The sequence below is a fragment of the Silene latifolia genome, chromosome 4 (genome assembly GCF_048544455.1).
Source record: "Silene latifolia isolate original U9 population chromosome 4, ASM4854445v1, whole genome shotgun sequence".
Lineage (NCBI taxonomy): Eukaryota > Viridiplantae > Streptophyta > Magnoliopsida > Caryophyllales > Caryophyllaceae > Silene > Silene latifolia.
The window spans coordinates 9,497,560-9,523,913 of record NC_133529.1 but is presented as its reverse complement, the minus strand read 5'-3'; the positions used below and the strand labels follow the sequence as shown (position 1 = coordinate 9,523,913).

General features: G+C 43.4%; 1 long non-coding RNA gene and 1 other non-coding gene across 2 annotated transcripts in view; one reads left to right on the top strand and one right to left on the bottom strand.

Annotated features, from left to right (window-relative positions):
- LOC141652851 (uncharacterized) overlaps nucleotides 1-26,354 on the top strand; it is a 199,840-nt gene that overhangs the window by 129,167 nt on the left and 44,319 nt on the right. The gene's annotated exons all lie outside the window — the stretch shown is intronic.
- On the bottom strand, nucleotides 5,366-5,472 carry LOC141654455 (small nucleolar RNA R71). Its single transcript, XR_012548014.1, has one exon. It is a non-coding gene; the product is annotated as a small nucleolar RNA R71 (small nucleolar RNA).

Here is a 26,354-nt window from a genome sequence, read left to right as displayed (position 1 = left end):
ACTCCCAATCACCCAAGCTCACATAGTAACCGACTACACACCAAAGTGTGTAGCCCCGCCAGATTACCCATCGCAACAGTAATCCTCGCCGCCAGTGGTGACCGGCCGATCCCACCTAGTCCAGCTCCTCAACGAGCGACAACGATCCCTGTCCCTTAATGTGCACATCCCCTCCCGTGGCGGGTTCCACGGAGGGCGAACTAGGTGTGAAGCCACTCCCGCAAGTGACTCCACCACAATCACAATCACATGACATCACAATCATCTCAATCCCCTCACACCAACACTGTCACAAAAACCTTCATTCTACGATGATCAATAGACGACGATAATTACAACAACAAGTCATGTAAAGCACGATGAAACGAGTAGGAAACCCTACCTTAGCAATAAACAAAGAAGATGCAACACGAACAATCAAAAAGGCTCCTCTACGAAGTCTTCTCCTATACAATGATCATGCAACACGATTACACTTTGTACAATTCCCAAAATCTTCTTCTCATATAAATGTACAGTAACTCACAACAATACAAATAATCATGAAGATAGAACTTACCAACAGTGCAACGAGAACTTATACGCAAGAACCACGACGATTATCCACACAATGACGCTACGAAATGCTCAAGAGGAGGATTAGGGAATGATTTGGGTGTGATTAGGTTAACGTAGAAATGATAACGCTTATGAAATGATATTAGAAACTGACGCGGTTGTATAAAATACCCTAAACATTCCCTAATCAAACCGTCGAAATAACACTCCAAAAACCGGACACTCGGTCGAGTAAGTGCATACTCGGCCGAGTGTCCAATACTCGGTCGAGTATTCACTATACTCGGCCGAGTATTCCTCGGCAGAACCAAAATAACACGCACCCAGAGCACTACTCGGCCGAGTAGGCTCTACTCGGTCGAGTAGGCTCCAAAGAGAATCCGTAGTGTTACAGTTCAGCTCAGAGCAGTCGATCGACCGATTACCTCAGTCGATCGACCAAGCCGCTAATTCAGACGAGAATTAAAAGATCGAGATTTATCAAGCCCATGAGTTATTAGGTTTAGGAATAATAGCTGCGTACTTTTCTTATATAACGTAGCATGAGTTTTCAGAATATCTATCTAGTTTTTACCTCGTTTTACATTCAGTTTTAGTTTATCAAATAATTAGGGTTCGGGATATTATTTCGCATTGGATTTTCGTTATGCTTTCAATCATTCCGTTACAATCCTTCTGCAATATTCGGTATTCCCTTACTCTTATTTCAGTTCATCTTTATTGCGTTGATAGTATAGAAATTGCTAGTTAGTTTCCCGAAACCGTAATCCTCGTTTTATGTTAATCGTTTGCTCTTTTATTTCAAGCATGAATTCTTCTGTTTATTTAGTTAATTTCGTTGTTGTTATCATCCCTAGTATGAGTAGCTAATTTAATCATGCTAGGATGTAGGGGAATTATAGTGTAGGCGGCATTAGTATTAATTTGGCCTGAATCGCGTGTCAGTCGATCGACTGCCATACCTGGTCGATCGACTGACCACGTGAGGTTTTACCTTCGTTTTAATTGTTTTAATTCTTTATTCGACGAATCGAGTGCACAAGACTAGTTGAATGTTTAGGATTCGACTGAACCATTAGATCGAGAGATAGGGACAGTTGATTGACCACCAATTAAAATGACTAAACTAGGCTGAGATCGAAAGATAGGTAAGGTTTAGATTATTAGTCACTTTTCAAGACGAGAGTCAGTATTAGTGATATTAGGGACTTATAGCGAGATCGAAAGATGCTATCTGTTGAGAGTGGACCGAGAGGACCTCTTGTTTCCCGCCTCATATGTTTGATTTAGACCGGCTTAGTTTGCTGCCGCCGAAACTATAGTGAACCGACCATCCTAGTACCCTTCTTTATATTTGATTTAATATATTTCTTTAGTTTATTGTTTTTCATTGCTATTAGCTTTAGACCAAATCAAATCAACCCCTATATTTGTTACCTTAGACTGAATTAGACAGCTATTAATTACATTCGCCTCCCTGTAGTTCGACCCTATTACCACTAGCCTAGGTTAGTTTTAATAGGAATTATAAATTTTATTTTTTGTATTCACAACGACGGGTATCAACATAGTCCAAAGCAATTACTCCATTTTTCAGAAGTTGTTTTACTACACCGTGCCTGATTCGAATATGTCATCTCTTACCATTATAGACATTATTCTTAGCAACACTGATAGCTGCTTTACTATCACAGAGTAGGGAGACTGGTGCAACCTGTCCCCCCCACATGGGCACGTCTGCTAGTAAGTTCCTCAACCAATCTGCTTCTTGGCCTGCAAACTCAAGAGCAATGAACTCAGATTCCATGGTAGAGCTAGCTATACAAGTCTATTTTGCAGACTTCCACGATATAGCTCTTCCACCCAAGGTGAACACATAACCACTAGTGGAATGAATTTCATCATTACCTGCAACCCAATTTGCATCACAATATCCTTCTAACACAGCAGGAAATTTACCATAATGCAAACACAAATCAACTGTTCCTTTCAGGTATTTAAGTAAACGACGAAGTGCATTCCAATGCTCGGCACTGGGGTTATGTGTATGATATAGGACCATTTTGCACTCTTTTTCCCTCTATTTTCATGCTTGTTCGACCCCATTTAAGGCGGTTTTGTGCCCCCTTTACTCTCGTTTCTAGTCCCGATTCCCTTTTACTATGACACTTTGGCCCCCTTGCAGATATTGAGGCGGGAACGGGCGAAACGAAGCTAGAAAGACGGGATTTCTAAGCTATGCATGAAAGATGAAGGGGATTATGCTGAGGAGTACCCTCACCAGGTAGAGGGCAAAGAACGCCAAATACCGGGAGTACATTTACAAGGAAAATGAAGGAAGAAGTGTGGAGAAGCATCCCAGTAGGTGGCCGGCGGCCAGTCGGCCAGGCCGGGAAGACACATTCTTTGAAGAAACAAAGGAATTGGAAGAAAGTTACGAGAATCTCCCAGTAGGTCAAACGGCCGACGAACTAGCACTGGGGGAGTTCCTCCAAGGCAAAAGTCAATCTTCAAAGTCAAAGTCGCCCCCGAAATCGGTGGCCGTGGCGGTTGACCGGCCGTGCACACACCGATGACTTCAAAACTTGTTCAAAACTTCCAGAGATCTCCCAAATAGGCCAGCACCGGGCGTCGGTTGACCGTAGGGAGCGCACACACGTGTTTCAAAGCCCATTTCAATTTCTGTCCTAATCCTTGTAGAACCTATAAATACACCCTCTTAAACCCTTTTGTACACACAACCCTAGATCCAGAATTTTTACCCTTTCAAGCTTTAAACTTTCTTAATCTCTTTGTTAATCTTTCCTTAATTAAAGTAGTTCTTCAATCAATTAGTGATTGAATTTGGGTTTGTAAGAAGATTGAAGGATTTCCTTCTTTATTATTTCTATCCAAATTCCTCTTTCACTATTTTGTTGGTATTAATTCTCTCCCTATCTTCATTTGTTTACATTTTGTTCTTCTCTTAAGCTTGTTTGATTGTTTATGTTAAAATAGTTGTTGTTGTTTGTTTGTTGTTGTTATTTCCATCATTGTTCATCTTTTTATTGTTGATCTTTCCTTTGTTTCTCTTTCATTTGTTCATCCTTGGGTAGTTGTCCTCAAAGACTTAATCTTTGAGTTGATTTGGTTAAAGATTGTGTCTTTAGGTTTAATCACTCTCATTATTAGATTAAATCATCTTACCTTACTCCCATTGTTAGATTGTTGCATGTTTAATAGTGAATTTCATCTTCTCACCATGTTTATGACCAAAGTTTCCATCTTTATTGTTTATTTTGCAATTAGGACCATGATTAGTGAGTAGTCCTCCACTAGGGCTCGGTTTGACCCAACATGAGTAATTTCATTAGTTGAATTTCATAAAGGCTAATTATTTGGGGAAATTGGTGAGGGTAGTTTAGAGGATTGACTTGGTTTATGGGTTGACTTTTGGGTAGTGTCGACTTACAACCCTTGACCACCAACGAGAGTTGGTTAGGTTGTGATTTGGATACCCGAGAATTGACCCTATTGTTGACCTCAGTTGAGACCGAAAGGGAGAACCGGGGTAGGACACCTCTAAATTAGCGTTTGAAATCGACCCTCGAGAGAGGGAGTGGGATGACCCGGGAATTGACGGGGCTTAATGACCTTAGCAAATATTGGACTACCTTGGGAATAATGCATGTTTTTGGGGTAGTCGGGTATTGAGTTAGGGATTCCGACCTTCGAACCCGAGAGGGGGGTTGGTGGGTAGCACTAGTGTCCTATTTCGAACCCGAGAGGGGGGTCTTAGGCGAATTAGAGTCGTCACCTCCTCACCTAACTACCCTTGTGATTAGCCTAGAGATTCGATTGTGTGGAATTACGAATTGTTTGGGGAGAACCGAGTCTTAGGTTTTTAAATTATTTGATTTCCATCTATTTATTTTATCTTGCTCTTTCTCTTAGTTTGTTTTTATTTAGTGGTTTTACCTTGTTGTTGGTAGTTTTAGTATAACCTTCATCCCTTATTGTTGACTTAGCTAAACGATAGGATTAGAACAATTAGTAATCTTCTCAACTCCTTGTGGGATCGACCCTTAATAGTGTACAACGATAAAATCGTGCACTTGCGGTATAGCTTGATACCATCAAGTTTTTGGCGCCGTTCTTGGGAGTTCGGCTAGATATTAATTGTTTTCATTCTTGTTTAGACTAAGTCTTTTGTTACTAATCTCTCTCTTGAGTGTGTAGGACTTCTTGCATGAGAAGAAGAAATCGAAGAGGTCAACCAATTAGACCGATTGACCACGAGATCGAAGCAACCGCGAGAAGACTAAATTCACTCCGTAGGAGAGGGCTTATAGAAACACCGATTCCTCAAGAAAATCCAGTAATTGAGAACCTTCAAGAAGGACCACGGGTCTTTGAAACTTTCGAAAATCCTTTTGCAACACCGGAAACGGAAGTAACAATGGCCGCGGTCCCTATGAGAGATAACTTGGCTCCGAAAAAGGTGGTGAATCCGAGTATTGTGAAGCCACCTATTCAAGCCAACAATTTTGATGTGAAAGCCACCTTGCTACAACTTGTCCAAGGGAATCAATTCGGAGGGGGAGCCACCGAAAACCCCAACGAGCATCTCAACGAGTTCTTGGATAGTTGTGACATGTTCAAGGCCAATGGAGTCACGGAAGATGCCGTACGCCTTAGGCTTTTCCCTTACTCTTTGAGGGGAAGTGCCAAGGAATGGCTTAAAAGTTGTGAACCCGACTCTCTTCGGACTTGGGATGATGTCTCTAAGGCTTTTCTCAACAAGTATTTCCCTCCCCAACGAACCGCAAGAATTAAGAGTGAGCTCCAAGGGTTCACCCAACAAGAAGATGAGACCCTTTATGAAGCATGGGAGAGGTACAAGGGCCTCCAAAGGCTATGTCCTCACCACGGTATTGGAGATGATGAGCTCATCAACAATTTCTATGAAGGGTTAAACAATGATATGAAGATGAACCTTGATTCCGGCTCGGGAAAGGGAGCTTTGGATAAGATAGATCACAAGACGGCAAAAGAACTTATTGAAGAAATGGCTTCTCGTACCTTTCATTGGAACAATGATAGGCACAAGAGGAAGGGGAAGTCAACGGTCGAGTCGGCCAACAATGTGGAAGTGAAAGAGATGATAGAAGAGCTTAAGCAACAAGTAGCCTTGATGAGCTCAAGCAAAACATCTAGCAATTCTTCTATGAGGAACCAAGTCTATAGTTGTGAGCTTTGTGGAGACCAAGGACACCCACCCAATGAGTGTCCCTTGGTGGTTGGAGATGGAAGTTGTATGGAGCAAGTGAACGGGATATGGGAGTCTAGTCCGGCCAAGCAAGCATTTAACAACAACCAATATCACCCGGGATTGAGAGCCCACCCAAACTTCTCCTATGGCTCTCAAAATGTCCAAAACCCAACCTTCCAACAAAAATCACAACAACCAAACTTCCAAACTCAAAAACAAAACACTACATTCAACCAAGGTCCACCGGGTTTCCAAGGGAGAACCTTCCAACCAAGGCAACAACAATTTCAACCACTCAACCCACCAACCAACCCACCTTTTCAACAAAACACCCAACCTTTCCAACAAACCACCCAACCTTTCCACCAAACCACCCAACCAAAGTCAAGTTTGGAACTCATGATGGAACAATTGATGACTTCACAAAACCAACTTGTCAATACTCAAACACAATTCATCAACCATTCCACTCAAAAACATGACGAGACAACCTCATCCATCAACCAACTTAGGACCCAAATGCAAGCTTCTCAACGGATGACGGACAACCAAATCTCCCAATTGGCTACTCAAATGAGCCAACTTCAAGCCTCCCAAGGGAAATTCCCGGGTAAAACCGAGGAAAATCCGAAAACTATGAATGCTATCCACTTGAGGAGTGGTAGGGATTTGGAAGACCGGGAATTTGTCAAGAAAAGGAAGAGTAGTAGACCGGGTAATGTCATTGAACCTCAAGTTGTGGTTGAACCTCCTAAGGTAATTGAAGAAAAGGAGGGAGAAGAGGAACTCGTGGAAATTGTTGTGGAAACTCCAAAAGTGATTGATGAACCAACAAGGGAAGTTGAAGAGCCTCAACAACAAGTGGTAAGAACTTATGTACCACCGGTTCCCTTTCCACAAAGGTTGGCAAGAGCCAAACTTGAACAAAAGTATGGGAAGTTCATGGATATGATGAAGGGTATCAACATTACTATGCCTTTCATTGATGCCGTAAAGGAGATTCCAAGCTATGGCAAGTTCTTGAAGGAGCTCATCTCTAACAAAAACTCCTTGAGCCCGACAACCACGGTGAACTTATCCAAGGAGTGTAGTGCAATTCTCATGAATGAGGCTCCTCAAAAGCTTGAAGACCCAGGGAGTTTCTCCATTCCTTGTAAGATTGGGACCGTGCACATTGAGAGGGCTTTGTGTGATTTGGGGGCTAGCATTAGTCTTATGCCCCTCAAAATTTTCAAGAAGTTGAAAGGTTATGAGCTTTCACCAACAAGGGTTTCTCTCCAACTTGCCGATAGGTCGGTAAGATACCCTATTGGTCTTGTGGAGGATGTCCCACTCAAGGTGGGGAAACTTGCATTTCCATGTGATTTCTATGTTATGGACATCCCGAAGACTCAAATATTCCCATCATATTGGGGCGCCCATGCCTTGCTACGGGGGTGCCATGATTGATGTGAAGAATGGGAAGCTTTCTTTGCAAGTGGGTGAAGATAAGGTTGAATTCTCCTTGAACAAGGCTATGAAAGAGCCTTCGGAAGAAAAGTCTTGTTATATGATTGATGTGGTAGAAGAATGGGTTGATATGAAGAAATTTGATGAAGACAAGGGTTTGCAAGGGTTCCTTGAGGGCAAGGTAAAGGATTGCAAGGAGCACCGGGAGTATGCTTTAGCTATGGAAGCAACAATTGAAGAAGACCCGGACAAAGAATTTGAAAGCTTGAGAGGAGATGGTAAAAAGGAGGAGAGATCTACGCCTCCTCAAGTGGAGTTGAAACCTCTTCCTTCTACTCTTAAACATGCTTTCCTTGGCCCTAATGATACTTACCCTATTATTGTCAATAGTGCACTCAATGACACCGAACTTCAAAAATTACTTGATGTCGTGAGAAAATACAAAGATGTCATTGGGTACTCAATTGATGATATCAAGGGGATTAGCCCTTCTTTTTGCACCCATCGCATTCATTTGGAGGATGAGAGTGCATCTTCCATTGAGCCTCAACGCCGCCTTAACCCCGCTATGAAAGAAGTGGTTAGGAAGGAGGTGTTGAAGCTCTATGATGCAAGCATAATTTACCCTATCTCCGATAGTGCATGGGTGAGCCCGGTGCATGTTGTCTTAGAAGAAGAAGGGCGGGGTCACGGTAGTCACCAATGATAAGAATGAACTAATTCCTACAAGAGTCACTACCGGGTGGAGAATGTGTATCGACTATAGGCGCCTCAACAAGGCAACTAGGAAAGACCATTTCCCCCTCCCTTTCCTTGACCAAATGTTGGAAAGACTTGCCCAACATTCTCACTTTTGCTACCTTGATGGGTTTTCGGGGTTTTTCCAAATCCCGATTCACCCTAATGACCAAGAAAAGACCACATTCACGTGCCCATTCGGCACCTTTGCTTATAGGCGCATGCCCTTTGGGCTTTGCAATGCGCCGGCCACATTTCAAAGATGCATGCTAGCTATATTTTCCGAATATGTCGAGAATATCATGGAGGTGTTTATGGACGACTTCTCGGTCGTAGGCACCTCATTTGATGGATGTCTAGCTAATTTGGGTAAGGTCTTGAAAAGATGTCAAGAGAGTGGTCTAGTCTTGAATTGGGAGAAATGTCACTTCATGGTGACATCCGGGGTTGTTTTGGGTCATGTAGTGTCAAGTAAGGGCTTGGAAGTTGATCAAGCCAAGATTGAAGTGATCAAAACACTACCCCCTCCCACTAATGTAAAAGGAATTAGGAGTTTTCTTGGGCATGCCGGTTTTTACCGGAGATTCATTAAGGATTTTTCTTTGATTGCCCGACCTTTAACTTTGTTGCTTGGAAAAGATGTGCCATTTGAATTTACTAATGAGTGTTTGGATGCATTCAATAGGTTGAAGGAAGCTCTCATCACCGCTCCAATCATGCAACCTCCCACTTGGGGAGAACCTTTTGAGTTGATGTGCGATGCTAGTGATGTGGCGGTGGGAGCGGTGCTAGGACAAAAGAAGAATGGTAAACTCCATGCCATATATTATGCAAGCAAGACTTTGGATGAAGCTCAATCACACTACACTACCACCGAAAAGGAGCTTTTGGCGGTCATATATGCCATGAACAAGTTTCGTTCTTATTTGGTGGGCTCTAAGGTAATTGTGCACACCGATCACACGGCGTTGAGACACTTGCTAATCAAGAAGGAGTCAAAGCCCCGCTTGATTCGGTGGATACTATTGTTGCAAGAGTTCGATATCGAGATTAGAGACAAGAAAGGTGTAGAAAATGTGGTAGCCGATCATCTTTCTCGGCTACTCCATGTCAAGGATAAGGATGGATTGCCAATTGATGACACGTTACCGGATGATCAACTATTCGCACTAGCTTTGATGGATACCCCGTGGTACGCGGACTATGTAAATTATTTGGTATCCGGGGTCATCCCATACGGTTATGATTCCCACAAGAGAAAGAAATTCTTCCATGACCTTAAGCAATATTTTTGGGAAGAACCGTGCCTCTACAAAGCTTGTGCCGACGGGATAATTAGAAGATGCATCCCCAATGAAGAAGTCCAACCCATAATCTCTCATTGCCATGACATGCCAAGTGGAGGGCATGGTAGTTCACGAAAAACCGCCGCAAGGGTGCTCCAATGTGGATTCTTTTGGCCTTCCCTATTTCACGATGTGGCCACCTACGTCAAGAAGTGTGACAAGTGTCAAAGAAGTGGTAACATTTCAAAGAGGCATGAAATGCCAATGAACTACATACTTGAGGTGGAGTTATTCGATGTATGGGGCATTGACTATCAAGGCCCTTTTCCCTCATCAAATGGGAATGAGTATATTCTTGTTGCGGTGGACTACGTGAGCAAATGGGTTGAAGCAATTCCAACAAAGACTTGTGACGCAAAATCAGTAACCAAACTCATGGAGACAATCATATTTCCACGGTTTGGAGTTCCACGAATTGTGATAAGTGACCGTGGAACTCATTTCCGGGAGAGGACTCTTGATGCACTACTCAAGAAGCATGGGGTGCAACATAGGCGGAGCCTTGCCTATCACCCACAAGCTAACGGCCAAGCCGAAATCTCTAACCGAGAAATCAAGATGATCCTTGAAAAGACCGTGAGCCGGTCAAGGAAAGATTGGTCTACCAAGCTTAATGATGCATTGTGGGCCTACCGGACCGCTTTCAAGACACCAATAGGAACTTCACCGTTCCGGTTGGTGTACGGTAAGCCTTGTCACTTACCGGTTGAGTTGGAGCACAAGGCACATTGGGCCATCCGACGACTCAACTTCGACTTGAAGAGCGCCGGGGAGAAGCGGCTACTTGACCTCAATGAGCTTGAAGAATTTAGACTAGAGGCTTATGAGAGCTCTAGGTTGTACAAGGAAAAGACCAAGCGATTCCATGACAAAGCTATTATAAGGAGGGAATTCAAGGAGGGGGACTTGGTTCTCCTTTTCAACTCTAGATTCAAGCTATTCTCGGGAAAACTAAAGTCAAAGTGGTCGGGGCCTTTCACCGTGGTCCGAGCTTTCCCCTATGGGTCGGTTGAGGTATCCGATGGAGACCAAACATTCAAGGTAAATGGGCAACGGCTAAAGCACTACATTGCCGGAACCCCCATCATCAAGAGTGTGAGCTCCATTGCTACCTACCTTCAAAATTATTGATTGTCATTCATAACTCCGTCGAGCCTACGACATAAAACAAGGGCGCTTCATGGGAGGCAACCCATGCATCTTTGTATATATCATGCATTTAGGTAGCATTTGAGGAATTTTGGATGGATACTACTTGTCAATTTGATTGTTGTCGGTCATGATTGTTGAAGATTTGGGGTTTTTGTTTGATGAACAAGCGTTTGACCATTTATTGGCCTTTATCCGACGTCCCGAGTCGGGTTTGAAAGTCGAAAACACGGAAAACGAGGCCAATAAATGATGGGAATTGGAATAAGGGGTTTATTGAAGAAATCATGATGAAGGGAGTCCCAGCCGGGTGACCGGCGGCCGGTCTTCTGACCGGCTGGGAAGTTCCTGTAAATTTGTTGGAATTTTGAAGAAAACACAAGGAATGGTAGTCCCAGCCGGCTGGCCGGCAGCCGGTCCACCGGCTGGGAGTGCGTATACAATTGGAAATGTAGCAAATTGGATTGAAGGGAAGTCCCAGCCGGCAGGCCGGCAGCCGGTCCACCGGCTGGGGATACGCTTAGGAGGGATTTTCAACAAAGTTGTCTTAAGAAGGAAGTCCCAGCCGGCAGGCCGGCAGCCGGCTCACCGGCTGGGAATGCATTTATGAAGAAAATGGAGATTGGGTGAACTCCCAGCCGGGTGACCGGCGGCCGGTCTTCTGACCGGCTGGGAGTCTTCTGATACTTTTTGAAAAATCTTAAAATTACACGAACTCCCAGCCGGGTGACCGGCGGCCGGTCTCCTGACCGGCTGGGAGTACTCTTATCGTGTTTTAACACCAATTTCACCCAAATTCCTTCCTTATTTTCGACACCTTCTTCTCTCCTCTCTCACCCTAACCCTAACTCCCCCTCCCTCATTCCCATCAACAACCTCTCCCACCACCACCTACCACCACCTCAACAACTTATAACCACCCCAACCTCCTTCCCAACCTTTCACCCACCATCAAAATCCCAAACATGGCCCCAAAGAAAAGAGTGAGGAGAGGAGACTTGGCACTAGAGCAGGCGGAGGCGGTAGCGGCGGCGGCGACCGACATGAGCTCCGATCCCGACTTCCCGGATCTCCAATTCACCTCCATAACAATGAAAGGTAAATTCGTTCTATTCAAACGGCGCCCCATTACCCCTACCCGATTTATTGATAGGCAATCTATGCGGGAAGTAGGATTAGATCAAGTTACTCTTGAATTATTTGATGGGGTGGGGATGAAAATGATGTATGGAATTCATGAGCGGACCTATGTCCGTCTTACTTGGGAGTTTTTGAGCTCCCTCCGTCTCGACAAGCATCGCCAAACCCAAAAGGTAGCCTTTTTGCACTTTAGATTGATGAACAAGGACTACTCCTTGACCCTTCCGACCTTCGCATCCCATTTTGGGCTTGACACTAGCCCTCCTCACAAGGCACCCGAGACATTTGACCATGGGGCCTTATGGAAGGCTATTACGGGTTTAGATGATGTTAAGGGGGTCAAGAGAGCCGCCAACACTGTCCACAATGCGGCTATCCGGGTTTGGCATAGGTACATGGGTTGGACCATCTTTGGCCGAGAGGAAAATCATAATTTCAGAACGGAGGAATTGGAAATTCTCGGCTCTTACCTTCGCTCCAACCCAACTACTTTCAAAATTGACATTGCCCACCATTTGGCCCTTACACTACAACGGCTTAGAAATTCTCCGGCCTCTAATACGGCCGTTGTCGTGGGTGGACTCATCACCCATTTGATGAAGAGGCTCAATCGGAGGGTCAACTTGGGTGGCTTGCGTTCTATGATTGGTGATACAATGTTGTTCAAAAATTATATCCACCACAACCTCGGTTGGTTGAAGACCCACCCGAATGATGGCCTAGACTATTGGCAAATTCGGGTGGATGGCGTCGACAGAAATTCTATCCCTCTTCCCAACCCCGACAAAATGAAAGTTGTGCCCAACTCGGAGAATTATTTACTTGAAATTGAAAATCTAGAAGACCCCTCTATCCCACAACAAATCAACCCTAATCTTCGTTATTCTCGTGGCCGACCCATCATTCCCGCAAGGTCTACCTTGCGGTATGCCACACCGACTACTCCATTTGTCCCCGAGCCTTTCCATCAAGGAGAGGGGACCTCCAGTCAACAACAACAACAATCGCCCCCTCTCCACGCCGATCTCATTTCCTTCATGGAGGAGATGAAAATTAACATGGCAAACGCGCCGTGAGCGGCTTGGGCTTCAACAAAGACTTGACCGGATTTACTATGACCATTCTCTTGGTCAATTCCCGGTCTATGATGATTGTATGAGGAACCAATACAAACACCCCTCCGGCCTTCACCCCTCCTACTATTTATTCCCGGATGGTGGACATCCGGAAGATGGGACCTTCAAGTACGGCGATATTAACTTGCGGCCCGACTATTTTAGTGCCCCGGTCTTTCCCACCCCGCCTACCACCCAAGGGGAGGGACATGACGCGAGGTGGTTCGGGGGTGCCCCTTCAATCTTCCAAGAGGGCGGGTCTAGTGGTGTCGGAGGGCACCCGGAGATGTTTGTTGGTATGAGCCAAGCCATGGAGGATTTTAGCTCGGATGTCCACTTGAACACGGACGATTTCATCCATGACTCCGAGTTCGGGGGAGTTCAAGGTGATGGTGATGGAGATGAAGATGGAGACGGTGATGGTGATGATGACTTTGAGTAGAGCCTAGTAATGAGGGCTCTACTTCTTCTTCCAAATGACAAGTATGATTTCTCCCTCTTATTCAAATTTCTCATTCATGTTTAAATTCTTCGCATGCATTTAGTTGATAATTCATTTAGTTGCATCATATAGGATTGCATTAGATTTCAATTTTGTAATATATTGTCACATTTAGTAATGCATTCACTTAGCATAATTTGCATTGTCATTTCCATTTTGCATGTAGAATAGAGCATGCATTGCATTTTCAAAATAAAAACCAACTAAAAATTGAAAAATGACAAAAACCACCAAAAACATGTTATTTTATTTCACTAATTTGCCCTCCCATGTCTATAAATAAGTGTGGGGAGGGCCTAAAAAAAAACAAAAACATGTCTTTTAATTTGTACTCCCTCCACACATTTATTTCCATTTGGAAGTAATGTAAATAAATAAGTGTGGGGAGGGAGTTCTCATATCAAAAACCCAAAAATATGTCTTTTTAATTTTTCAAAACCAAAATCACAAAAATATGTTATTTTCCCTTTGAAAAATCAAAAATCAAAAAAATTGTTCATTTCTTTTCCTTATTCACTCCCTATGCTTTTGTCCATTGAGGACAATGTACATCTCAAGTGTGGGGAGGGAAATATCCACTCTTGTGAATATTTGTTTATAATTGTAAATGTTTATAAATTAGAGAAAATGCCTAAAAATTGAAAAATTTCTGAAAAATTCAAAAAAAAAATTTGCATTGTATATATATGTTTTGTCTAACCTTTGGCATGGCACATTGACCACTTGAGGCAAAAGGAGCTTGAAGACCGCTTGGTATAATCCTTCCTATCTCTTGCTCCTTTTTACTATTCTTTCTTTTTGGTATCTTTGATATTTTGAAGGAGAATGGGAATTTTGTTGCTTTGGGTGTCTCTTTGGGAGACCGTTTGGAATTTTGGTGTTGATGTGCTGCTAGGTTTAGCCAATTTGTTGCACGTTTCATTTCATGTTTGTTTGAATTTCCGCATGCATTTGTTCACATGTAAATACTTGTTGCATTTCTTCCTTTTGCATTGAGTTTGTAAATAAGCTTTTAAGGAAGAACATGGTCAAAGGAAGGGAACCAAGTACCCCCATGATGAACTAATGTGCTCAATTGTGCCTTTCCCCTCCTCGTGACTCGCACCCGTGGCCTCTTAGTTAGCCGAGGAAGGAGGGCTTGACCAAAGAGTTTAGACCAACCTTGTGAGACCTAGGGCCGTAGACTAGACCTTCGGCTCGACCCAGCTACTCAAAGGTAAGGGTAGAGCCTCCTAGGGCGGGTACATTCATACCCCGCCCTCATCTAGGTTCGAGAGTAGGTCTCCTCGCGAGGCGTGTCACATCACTACGCACAAGTGTGTCGCATCGTCCTTAGATCATGAAATTGCATTACATTTTTGTGCATATGATTTGAAGCAAAAATCAGTTTATATGAACCTCACATAGCCAAATAGCCTTGTTTTATTCCCTACATTGTTTCCCTTTTTGATTCACCCCCTTTTGAGCTTAGCCTTTTCATTTGGCAAACCCACTAAAATAGCTACATTCCATAACCACCCTTCCTTAATCAAGAATTGGTCGGTTTTTGTAGTTGTGTTGTAGAAGGTGATTTGGGGCACAGTGACGGATAGTATACATCTCCATTTGGGACGGAATTTGGTATGATTTGGCATTTTATATAAATAAGAGGTTTTGAAAAAAGGAATGAAAAACAAAATAGAAAAGTGAAAAAAAAAAGAAAAAAAAAAAAAAAAGGGGTCATGAAAAATCCAAAAAAGAAATGAGTTAGTTGTGTTGTATATATATTTGTTTGTTGTCAAGAAAAAGAAAAAGGCAAGCAACACCCCTACTCATCATTTAAAGGGGTAGAAAAAGCCGTTGCTAAATAAAAAGGGGCAAATTGATGTTTTTCCAAAATGAGTCGGGTTTACACAATTTTTGCATAACTTGGGAAACCGAATCGTTGTTACGGTGTAGACGTTACCATTTGTTGAAATAAAAGGAGTTTTATCAAATTTTTCCTACTTGAGTTGGGTTTATGCAATTTTTGCATGGTTTTGGTCATCAATGCTATGTTAGGGCATAGACGTGTCTCATGTGTTGCAATAAGAGATGGGATGTGATGTGTCGACGATTCTTGATTTGAACCCCACATGTCCAAACGGTGCTTGCACCAATCCCGTTTCGACCTTCTCCTTAGCCCCATTGTAACCCTTGCTTCATGTTTTGTGCATTTCTCCCTTTGTTTGCATTTCATTGGACATAGGACGGTGTTACACATTAGATTGCGGGCACGTTTTCGCTAGTCGAGTTAGTTGAGTGATTTTGGTTACTTTTTGTCACAAAAATCACCTTGTTCTTTCATTGAGTGACGAGTGAAAACCGTGAGGATGTCGTTGCCTTGGTCTCCTTAGTCATGGGTCCTTTGGTTGAATCTTGTGTCGGTTTTGTAATTCTCGGCGGACTTGCCCTTTCTTCCCTTTCCCCGCTCTTGAATTAGTTTCTTGAGCATTGGTCACACAAGGGTTGCTTGGGTCATGTTTAGGGGGTTGGCACCTCAATTGGCACTTCTGAGACGGTACTCCCGACCTAAACCGTGTTTTGTTGTTTGAAAAATTCGGCCACTTAGATGAGGAAAGTGGATCATTTTATTAGATGCATTCTACTTGTTGATTACGTGCTTTCATGATGAATGTGTCGAAAGTTTTGTAGCAAGACCCAACTTGCCTTGCAATAGGGCACTCTCCCCTCATGGGTGTCAAATTGTGAGTTGAAGGGGCGTTGAGTGCGCTAATACTCGATCGGCTTAAGTAATAGTTTAGTTGAGTGATGCTTATATTGTGCATCCACTCTCATATCTATCATAATAATGCTCTGTGCAATTGGTTGAGGACTTACTCGGGGACGAGTAAGGCTCAAGTGTGGGGAGGTTTGATATAGGACCATTTTGCACTCTTTTTCCCTCTATTTTCATGCTTGTTCGACCCCATTTAAGGCGGTTTTGTGCCCCCTTTACTCTCGTTTCTAGTCCCGATTCCCTTTTACTATGACACTTTGGCCCCCTTGCAGATATTGAGGCGGGAACGGGCGAAACGAAGCTAGAAAGACGGGATTTCTAAGCTATGCATGAAAGATGAAGGGGATTATGCTGAGGAGTACCCTCAGCCGGTAGGCCGGCAGCCGGCCAGCCGGCTGGGAGTACATTTACAAGGAAAATGAAGGAAGAAGTGTGGAGAAGCATCCCCAGCCGGTGGCCCGGCGGCCGGTCAGCCGGCTGGGAAGACACATTGCTGAAGAAACAAAGGAATTGGAAGAAAGTTACAGGAATCTCCCAGCCGGTCAAACGACCGGCAGCCGGCTAGCCGGCTGGGAGTTCCTCCAAGGCAAAAAGTCAATCTTCAAAGTCAAAGCTGCCCCAGCCGGTCATGGTGGCGGCCGGTTGACCGCCGTGCACACCGATGACTTCAAAACTTGTTCAAAACTTCCAGAGATCTCCCACCAGTAAAGCCAAGCAGCGTGGCCGACTTACGGGAGCGCACACACGTGTTTCAAAGCCCATTTCAATTTCTGTCCTAATCCTTGTAGAACCTATAAATACACCCTCTTAAACCCTTTTGTACACACAACCCTAGATCCAGAATTTTTACCCTTTCAAGCTTTAAACTTTCTTAATCTCTTTGTTAATCTTTCCTTAATTAAAGTAGTTCTTCAATCAATTAGTGATTGAATTTGGGTTTGTAAGAAGATTGAAGGATTTCCTTCTTTATTATTTCTATCCAAATTCCTCTTTCACTATTTTGTTGGTATTAATTCTCTCCCTATCTTCATTTGTTTACATTTTGTTCTTCTCTTAAGCTTGTTTGATTGTTTATGTTAAAATAGTTGTTGTTGTTTGTTTGTTGTTGTTATTTCCATCATTGTTCATCTTTTTATTGTTGATCTTTCCTTTGTTTCTCTTTCATTTGTTCATCCTTGGGTAGTTGTCCTCAAAGACTTAATCTTTGAGTTGATTTGGTTAAAGATTGTGTCTTTAGGTTTAATCACTCTCATTATTAGATTAAATCATCTTACCTTACTCCCATTGTTAGATTGTTGCATGTTTAATAGTGAATTTCATCTTCTCACCATGTTTATGACCAAAGTTTCCATCTTTATTGTTTATTTTGCAATTAGGACCATGATTAGTGAGTAGTCCTCCACTAGGGCTCGGTTTGACCCAACATGAGTAATTTCATTAGTTGAATTTCATAAAGGCTAATTATTTGGGGAAATTGGTGAGGGTAGTTTAGAGGATTGACTTGGTTTATGGGTTGACTTTTGGGTAGTGTCGACTTACAACCCTTGACCACCAACGAGAGTTGGTTAGGTTGTGATTTGGATACCCGAGAATTGACCCTATTGTTGACCTCAGTTGAGACCGAAAGGGAGAACCGGGGTAGGACACCTCTAAATTAGCGTTTGAAATCGACCCTCGAGAGAGGGAGTGGGATGACCCGGGAATTGACGGGGCTTAATGACCTTAGCAAATATTGGACTACCTTGGGAATAATGCATGTTTTTGGGGTAGTCGGGTATTGAGTTAGGGATTCCGACCTTCGAACCCGAGAGGGGGGTTGGTGGGTAGCACTAGTGTCCTATTTCGAACCCGAGAGGGGGGTCTTAGGCGAATTAGAGTCGTCACCTCCTCACCTAACTACCCTTGTGATTAGCCTAGAGATTCGATTGTGTGGAATTACGAATTGTTTGGGGAGAACCGAGTCTTAGGTTTTTAAATTATTTGATTTCCATCTATTTATTTTATCTTGCTCTTTCTCTTAGTTTGTTTTTATTTAGTGGTTTTACCTTGTTGTTGGTAGTTTTAGTATAACCTTCATCCCTTATTGTTGACTTAGCTAAACGATAGGATTAGAACAATTAGTAATCTTCTCAACTCCTTGTGGGATCGACCCTTAATAGTGTACAACGATAAAATCGTGCACTTGCGAGGTATAGCTTGATACCATCAGTTTATATCCACTCAGTCTACTAACAGCATAAGCAATGTCTGGTCGAGTACAGTTCATGAGGAACATCACACTTCCTATAATTCTAGCATATTCTTATTGTGAGACACTATCACCCAAGTTCTTACAAAAAGATATACTAGCATCATAAGGAGTTCTAGCAGGTGTAACATCAAAATTGTTAAACTTCTTCAACACTTTTTCAACATAATGTGATTGACTAAGGGATATACCACTTGGGGTTTTCACAACTCTAACTCCAAGGATAACATCAACTTCTCCTAAGTCTTTCATCTCAAACCGTGATGACAAAAATTGTTTGGTTTTATTTACAACAGATAAATTATTACCAAGAATTAACATGTCATCAACATATAAGCATATAATCACACAATCTGATCCAAACATTTTAGAATAGACACACGAATCAGAATTGTTAGTTATATAGCCATCGTCAGTCAAAGTGTTGTGAGATTTCTCATACCACTGTTTAGGTGCTTGTTTAAGACCATATAGAGATTTTCTCAGTTTACACACCTTAATCTCTTGACCCTTTACCACAAACCCCTCGGGTTGCAACATATAGATCTCTTCATTTAGGTCACCATTCAAAAAAGCAGTTTTTACATCCATCTGATGTACTACAAGATCATGAATAACAGCCAAAGCAACAAGAGTTCTAATGGTGGAAATTTTAGTCACAGGTGAGTAAGTATCAAAATAGTCAATATCTTTCTTTAGTGTAAACCCCCTCACCACAAGTCTGGCCTTGAACCTTTCTATTGTTCCATCAGGTCTTATTTTCTTTTTAAAGATCCATTTGCTACTAATGGGTTTACTACCTTTAGGCAAATCAGTTAACTCCCAAGTCTGATTAGAAACAATAGAATCTAGTTCATTTTTAATAGCTTCTTTCCAAAAAAACAACATCTATAGATCTCATAGCCTCATCATATGTTTTTGGATCATCTTCTATTAAAAAAGCTGAAACAAGCTCATCAAAAGCACAAATGTCACCTGGGATTTCAGATAAGTGAAGTCTGATAGCATCAGTTCTGACGAAATCACTCCCGTAGCTCTTTTCAATTCTGGGCCTTTTGCTCCTTCTTGGTTCAACTGCATGATCCACAGAAGTACTAGTACTTGCATGCATAGAACTGTCAGTAGGGTTAACAGGCACAGTAGAAACAACAGAGGCATCGGGTAGTGATACAGTTTCCTTCTTCAAAGGAAATACCTGCTCAAAAAACTCAGCATCTCTAGCCTCAATATAGACCTATCACTTAAAGACATGAACCTATAAGCAGAACTGTTCTGAGCATAACCAATGAAAACGCAGTCATAAGTCTTAGGTCCAATGGTTGGCCTCCTAAAGCTAGGTAAGCCTACTTTAGCCAAACACCCCCACACTTTAAGGTAACTTAAGTTAGGAGCATAACTGTAATACTCCGTATTTATAAGTCTTGGGGTACTCTATCGAGTAGCCCTTACTCTGTCGAGTAAGGGTAAGTTGTGAAATAAAATAGTTTCTGACCTGTTGGGTACTCGATCGAGTAGCTGGGGTACTCGATCGAGTAAGGGGGTACTCGATCGAGTACCTTGGGTACTCGATCGAGTGTCCGGTTTTACGGGAAGTTTTCTCGGGTTTTGTTAATTATGCGATTAAGGTATTTAAGTATCGTCGTCATTGTTTTAAATCACTTTTACAAAACCTAAAACCCTGTTTAAGAGAGAAAGCAACCAGTTCATCTTCCTAATCGCATTCTTAGCAATTCCGGAGTTCGACGGTCGGTTCTTCTTGTCGTTATTCGTATCGTTGAGTTCCTTGCGTCGAGGGTAAGATCTATGTACCCTTTTTATTGTTTTTCCCTTGATTTGGTTAAACCCTAATTTAGAGATTGGGGGTTTTTGTGTGTAGTATGTGATGTGTAGCCTCTATGTGTTATATGATAGGAGGAGGGTTCGTAGAAGAGGCTTTTTGATACAGCTGTTGATACCGTCTGATCATTGTTGTGCTTTCCGGTAGGATTTCCTACTCGATTAGTCCCATAACGGGATATTGGTGTTGTCTTTGTATTTGGTTGTTTGATATAATGATTGTCTTTGTGTTTGTGGTTGTGATTGCTTTGTTGATGGTTCTCGAGATGCGTTCTCGGCTGAGTGGGGTCACTTGCGGGAGTGACTTCACGCCCTAGTTTCGCCCTTCGTGGAACCCGCCACGGAAGGGGATGTGCACATTAATGGACAGGGTTATCGCTCACTATGTGGAGCGGGGATTTGGTGGGTACGGCTGCGGTCCCCCACTGGCAGGGCTGGTCCAGTGGACAGTCAGGATTGAGATGATGGGAATTGGTGGTGTGTGTGTGTGTGTGTGTGACAGTTCAGCTGTCTGTTTATCTTATTATCGTTGTCTATATTGATTGTGTGATTAGTACTGACCCCGGTGTTGTTTTGTAAACCTGTGGTGATCCATTCGGGGATGGTGAGCAGATATTGAGCAGGTATTGAGATGAGTACTGGGATAGCTGGGATGCCACGACATGATGATAGGAGTCTTCCGCTGTAGCCTTTAGTTTATTTACATTTCAGTTAGACAGTTAGTTTGAAATCATGTATGGTACTTTTGGTTTGGTTTTGAGGATTGTATCTATTCACTAAATTATTTATAATAAACATTGTTTCTTTATTGTTGTTTGATTATCATTGCCTCGGGTAACCGAGATGGTAATGTCTTCATACCTGAGTGGTCCTGGTAAGGCACTTGGAGTATGGGGGTGTTACAAATGGTATCAGAGAGACGATCCTGAAACCTGTAACCAATGAACTTAATGAACATAGGGAGTCAATTAAAATGAACCCGGGGTAAAAGTTGTAGGAGCTAGTGCAAAGGCTTGGGAGACGTCCTAAAGTCGCAGGGGTCGCCCTACAACTTTGAACCGGTCACATGGGGGAAGTGTTTGTCGAGTCGTATGTGTGTTTGGTTAACTTGTTTACGAATGTGATGGAATGTGTTAATTGTTGGATGTTGAAGTAGAAAGTTGAGCATGTGAAAGAAAATGGTGATATGAGGAAACTTGTTGATGAGATGATAACATGTTGGATGATTTACAATGTGGCATTTAATAACATGATGAAATGGTTTCGTAGATAGTAGAAAAGATGTGTGGTATGCTTATTATGATATAATGTGGTTTATAAAGTTTAGCATGTTAGCATATGACGTAACATGCGGGTAGCTTCTATGAATTAGTGTTACTCGATCGAGTGGGACTGACTCGATCGGGTGGGTTTTTGGCGATTTTGAGTCCAGAATCGAGTTTTGGGGCACTCGATCGAGTAACTAGGAGTACTCGATCGAGTAGAAATCACTCGATCGAGTAGCCTAGATACTCGATCGAGTAGGTAAGAGATCGAAAGTCCATTTGGGTCGAAGTTTGGGTACTCGATCGAGTACGTGGGGGCACTCGATCGAGTAGCCCGTTACTCGATCGAGTGTGTTTGGGAACTCGATCGAGTGGGTTCTCGGGCAGCGTGTTTCGTGTTTTGAGGTTTAGTACGTGTGTTTATGTTTACCCTTTCTTATATAGCTTCAAGATGCCGCCCAAGAGAACTGCTTTGTATGCGAGAGCTGAGCTTATGACCGTGGATGACATCGTTAAGATGTTAGAGCACCAGGATGCTCTTACTGAGACCCTGAAGAGAGTGAATGAGGACAAGGATAAGAATAAGGAGAAGGAGGTTGATCATTCTAAAATCAGCCTCTATATTGCGAGGTTTAACCCGAAAGAATACAAGGGGGTTGGGGAACCTAATCTTCTTGATAGTTGGCTGAGAGAGATGGAGAACATCTTAGACTTGGTTCATTGCCCTGATGAGATGAGAGTGGAACAGGCTGCATTCTATCTGAGGGAGGCAGCAGGCAAGTGGTGGGATTCAGTGAAGGTGAGTGCTAAGGATATATATACCAACCAAGGCTTACCCGCTATACCTTGGGAGGAGTTTCGTAGGGGTCATGTGAGAAAGGAGTTTGTCTTTAAACATGTGAGGAGTAAGTTGAGAGAAGAGTTTGATGGTTTTAAGATGACTTCGAGATGTCCGTGGCTGAGTACTACAGTCATTCAATGAGAAGTCTAGGTATCTTTGAAGACATGGGTTTGAGTGAGGAGAATTTGGCATTGAGGTTTGAGAGGGGGTTGACCACCAAGATTATGGATAAGTTACCCGTGGGGATCCTTACTGATGTTAAGGAAGCTTATGAGAGGGCTGGGAGAGCGGAGAGGTTGGTGGAGATGGCTCAGGAGAGGTTAGGTGGTGAGAAGAGGAAGTCTGAGAGCGAGGGTGGTGGCCAATCGAACCACAAGAAAGGCAACCACAATCGCCTAAGGGATTTTCTTACGGGTCCGGGTTTAGTCTTTGGGGCTTCCTTTGGGCGTGGCCGTGGGAGTGTGAGTAATAGTTGGGGAGTGAACTGCTATGGTTGTGGTGGTGTAGGCCACAAGAGACATGAGTGCACGAGTGCACCGGATCTTTTCGAGACTGCACGAGCTTCGCGAGCAACGGACCACCGGGATCATGGCCAAACCGGGAAGTCGAGTTACCAGTGGAGGCAACCTCAACGGCGGTAATTCTTATCGAAAAACACCGACGAACAACAACAACAATCAAGGGTCGGGTGCTAAGCCGACCGCATCAGCCAATACTGTCCAGGGAGGTGGACAGAAGACCAGTGGCAAGTTATTCATGATGGAGAAGAAGGCAGCTGAGGAGGATGCGCACGTTATCACCGGTACATTCCTTGTTAATGGTATTCCTACCTTTGTTTTGTTTGATTCGGGGGCTTCTCAGTCGTTCGTGTCTTCGAGTCATGTAAAACAGTTGGGTTTGAGAGTATATGAGTCTGTTAGTGAGCAAGTTTTCATACCTTCGGGTGAGTCTGTATCATGTGGGAGATTGTTTAGAGATGTACCTATGATAGTTGGACAAGTTGATTTCCCTGTAGACTTGCTAGAGTTTCGTTTTAACGGTTTTGAGATGATAGTTGGGATGGATTGGTTAGGAAAGTATAAAGCTAAGATAGACTGTCATCAAAAGAAAGTATCCTTAAGAGGTCCAAAGGGTGTTAGTGTGTCTTACCGTGGGTTTCTAGTCAAACCCAAAGTTAAGTTGATTGCAGCTGTTACCTTGAAGTCTTATCTGAGGAAGGGATGTCCTTTGATCCTGTGCCATGTGAGAGATGATCGGATGGAGAGCCCAGCAGTTGATGAGATACCAGTGGTGGGGGAGTTTGCAGATGTTTTTCCAGAGGAGATTCCGGGGTTGCCACCGAAGAGGGAGATAGATTTCACCGTCGAGTTGAAGCCAGGGACGGGGCCAATCTCTAAGGCACCGTACCGTATGGGTCCTAAGGAGATGGAGGAGCTTAGGAAGCAGTTGGATGATTTAATAGAGAAGGGATACATTAGACCAAGTGTATCGCCTTGGGGAGCACCAGTTCTTTTCGTGAAGAAGAAAGATGGGAGCTTGAGGCTGTGCATAGATTACAGGGAGCTGAACCGTGTGACGATAAAGAACAAGTATCCTTTGCCAAGGATAAATGACCTGTTTGATCAGTTGAGTGGTGCAACAGTCTTTTCTAAGATTGATTTGAGGTCGGGGTACCATCAGGTGAAGATTAGAGAGGTGGACATACCAAAGACAGCTTTCACGTCGAGGTATGGCCATTATGAGTATGTGGTGATGCCGTTTGGGTTGTCTAATGCGCCGGCAGTGTTTATGGATTTGATGAACAGAATCTTCAGACAGTTTTTGGACCAGTTTGTAGTGGTATTCATCGACGATATCTTAGTCTACTCTAAGACTAAGGAGGAGCATGAGGAGCATTTGATGATCGTGTTGCAGACTTTGAGGGATCATGAGTTGTATGCCAAGCTGTCCAAGTGTGAGTTCTGGTTAGAGAAAGTTGCTTTTCTGGGCATGTAATCTCTAAAGATGGGGTAGCATGGATCCGGCGAAGATTGAGGCGGACAAAGTGGGAAGCACCAAAGAATGTTCTTGAGGTTAGGAGTTTCTTGGGTTTAGCTGGATACTACGGACGGTTCGTGAAAGATTTCTCCAAGATAGCTAGACCGATGACAGCGTTGATGAGGAAAGAGAACAGGTTTCGTTGGGATGAGAGTTGTGAGACGGCGTTCCAAACATTAAAGGAGCGTTTGACCACAGCTCCTGTCCTAGCATTGCCTGAAGGGAGCGAGAATTTTGAGGTTTATACGGATGCCTCGAAGAATGGGTCGGGATGTGTGTTAATGCGAGAATGGTAAAGTGATTGCCTATGCTTCTAGGCAGTTGAAGCCTTATGAGGAGAATTACCCTACTCATGATCTGGAGTTGGGTGAAGTGGTGTTTGCTCTCAAGATTTGGAGACATTACCTTTATGGAGCAATCTTTAAGGTATTTTCTGATCACAAGAGTCTCAAGTACATCTTCACGCAGAAGGAGTTGAACATGAGACAGAGGAGGTGGATGGAGCTGATTGGCGATTACGACATGGAGATTATCTACCATGAAGGAAGGCCAATGTTGTTGTTGATGCTTTGAGTAGGAAGAGTGTACATTCCTTGTGTACACTCTATCTTTGATGAGGCCGAGGATGAGGTAGCGAGTTTTGGGATACATATGATGCGAAAAGGAGATGCCATGGGTGATATGACAAGACATCTTGAGTTTTATGATGATATTCGGGGTAAGCGTGCTTTGGATCCTAAGATAGTGGAGTGGAGAGCTGGAGTAGAGAAAGAGACAGTGTCCCGGTTTTCTATTCATACAGATGGTAGTTTGAGGTTTGATGGTAGGTGGTGTGTTCCTAATGACGAGGAGTTGAAAAAGACGGTCATGACAGAGGCGCACTGCACACCATATTCAGTTCATCCGGGTGGAGACAAGCTATACAAGGATTTGAAGAAAACGTTTTGGTGGCCTGGGATGAAGAAAGAGACAGCTGAGTTTGTGTCCCGTTGTTTGACATGCCAGAGAGTTAAAGGGGAACAGAGACGACCACAAGGTAAGATTCAGTCCTTAGAGGTGCCTGAGTGGAAGTGGGAATCCATTTCCATGGATTTCATTGTGGGTTTGCCTAAGAGTCAACAAGGTAACAACATGATTTGGGTAATAGTGGATCGTCTGACCAAGTCAGCTCACTTTGTTCCAATGAAAGATACATGGACTAAGGCACAATTGGCTATGGCCTATCGAAAGAACGTGCTTAAGTTACATGGAGTCCCTAAGGACATAGTGTCTGACAGAGATGCGAGGTTTATATCGAGGTTTTGGAAAGAGTTGCAGGAATCGTTGGGAACAACTTTGAAGATGAGTACAGCATTTCATCCTGCGACAGACGGACAGACTGAGAGAACAATCAAGACTCTTGAGGATATGTTGCGAGCTTGTGTGATGGATTTTGGTGGTAGCTGGGAGCAGAGGTTGGACTTGATAGAGTTTTCTTACAACAACAGCTATCACACCAGTATTGGCATGGCACCGTTTGAGGCTTTGTATGGGAGGAGATGTAGGAGTCCAATCTGTTGGGACGATAGTGCTGAGGCAGTGGTTTTAGGACCAGAGATGGTGCATGAGATGGTGGAACAGATTAAGATGATCAGGGAACGGATGAGAGCACCCGGATCGACAAAAGAGTTATGCGGATCTACATCGTCGGGACATAGAGTTTCAAGTTGGGGACAAAGTTCTTTTGAAAGTGTCTCCTATGCGTGGGGTTATGAGATTTGGGAAGAAAGGCAAGCTAAGTCAGAAGTTTATAGGGCCTTATGAGATCTTAGAGCGAGTTGGGGAAGTTGCTTATCGTCTGGCTTTACGAAATGCGTTAGAGAGAGTGCATAATGTGTTTCATGTATCGCAGCTGCGGAAGTATGTGAGTGACCCGTCACATGTGTTGGAGGCAGAGAGCTTAGAGCTAGATGAGTCCTTATCATATCTTGAGGTGCCTAAACAGATTCTAGACCGAAAGGTTAGAAAGACTAGGAGTGGTGAGACAGTTTTGCTTAAGATCCTGTGGTCTAACCACGAGACCGAGGAAGCTACATGGGAGCCAGAGGAAGCTATGAAAGAGCGTTACCCTTTCCTCTTTGA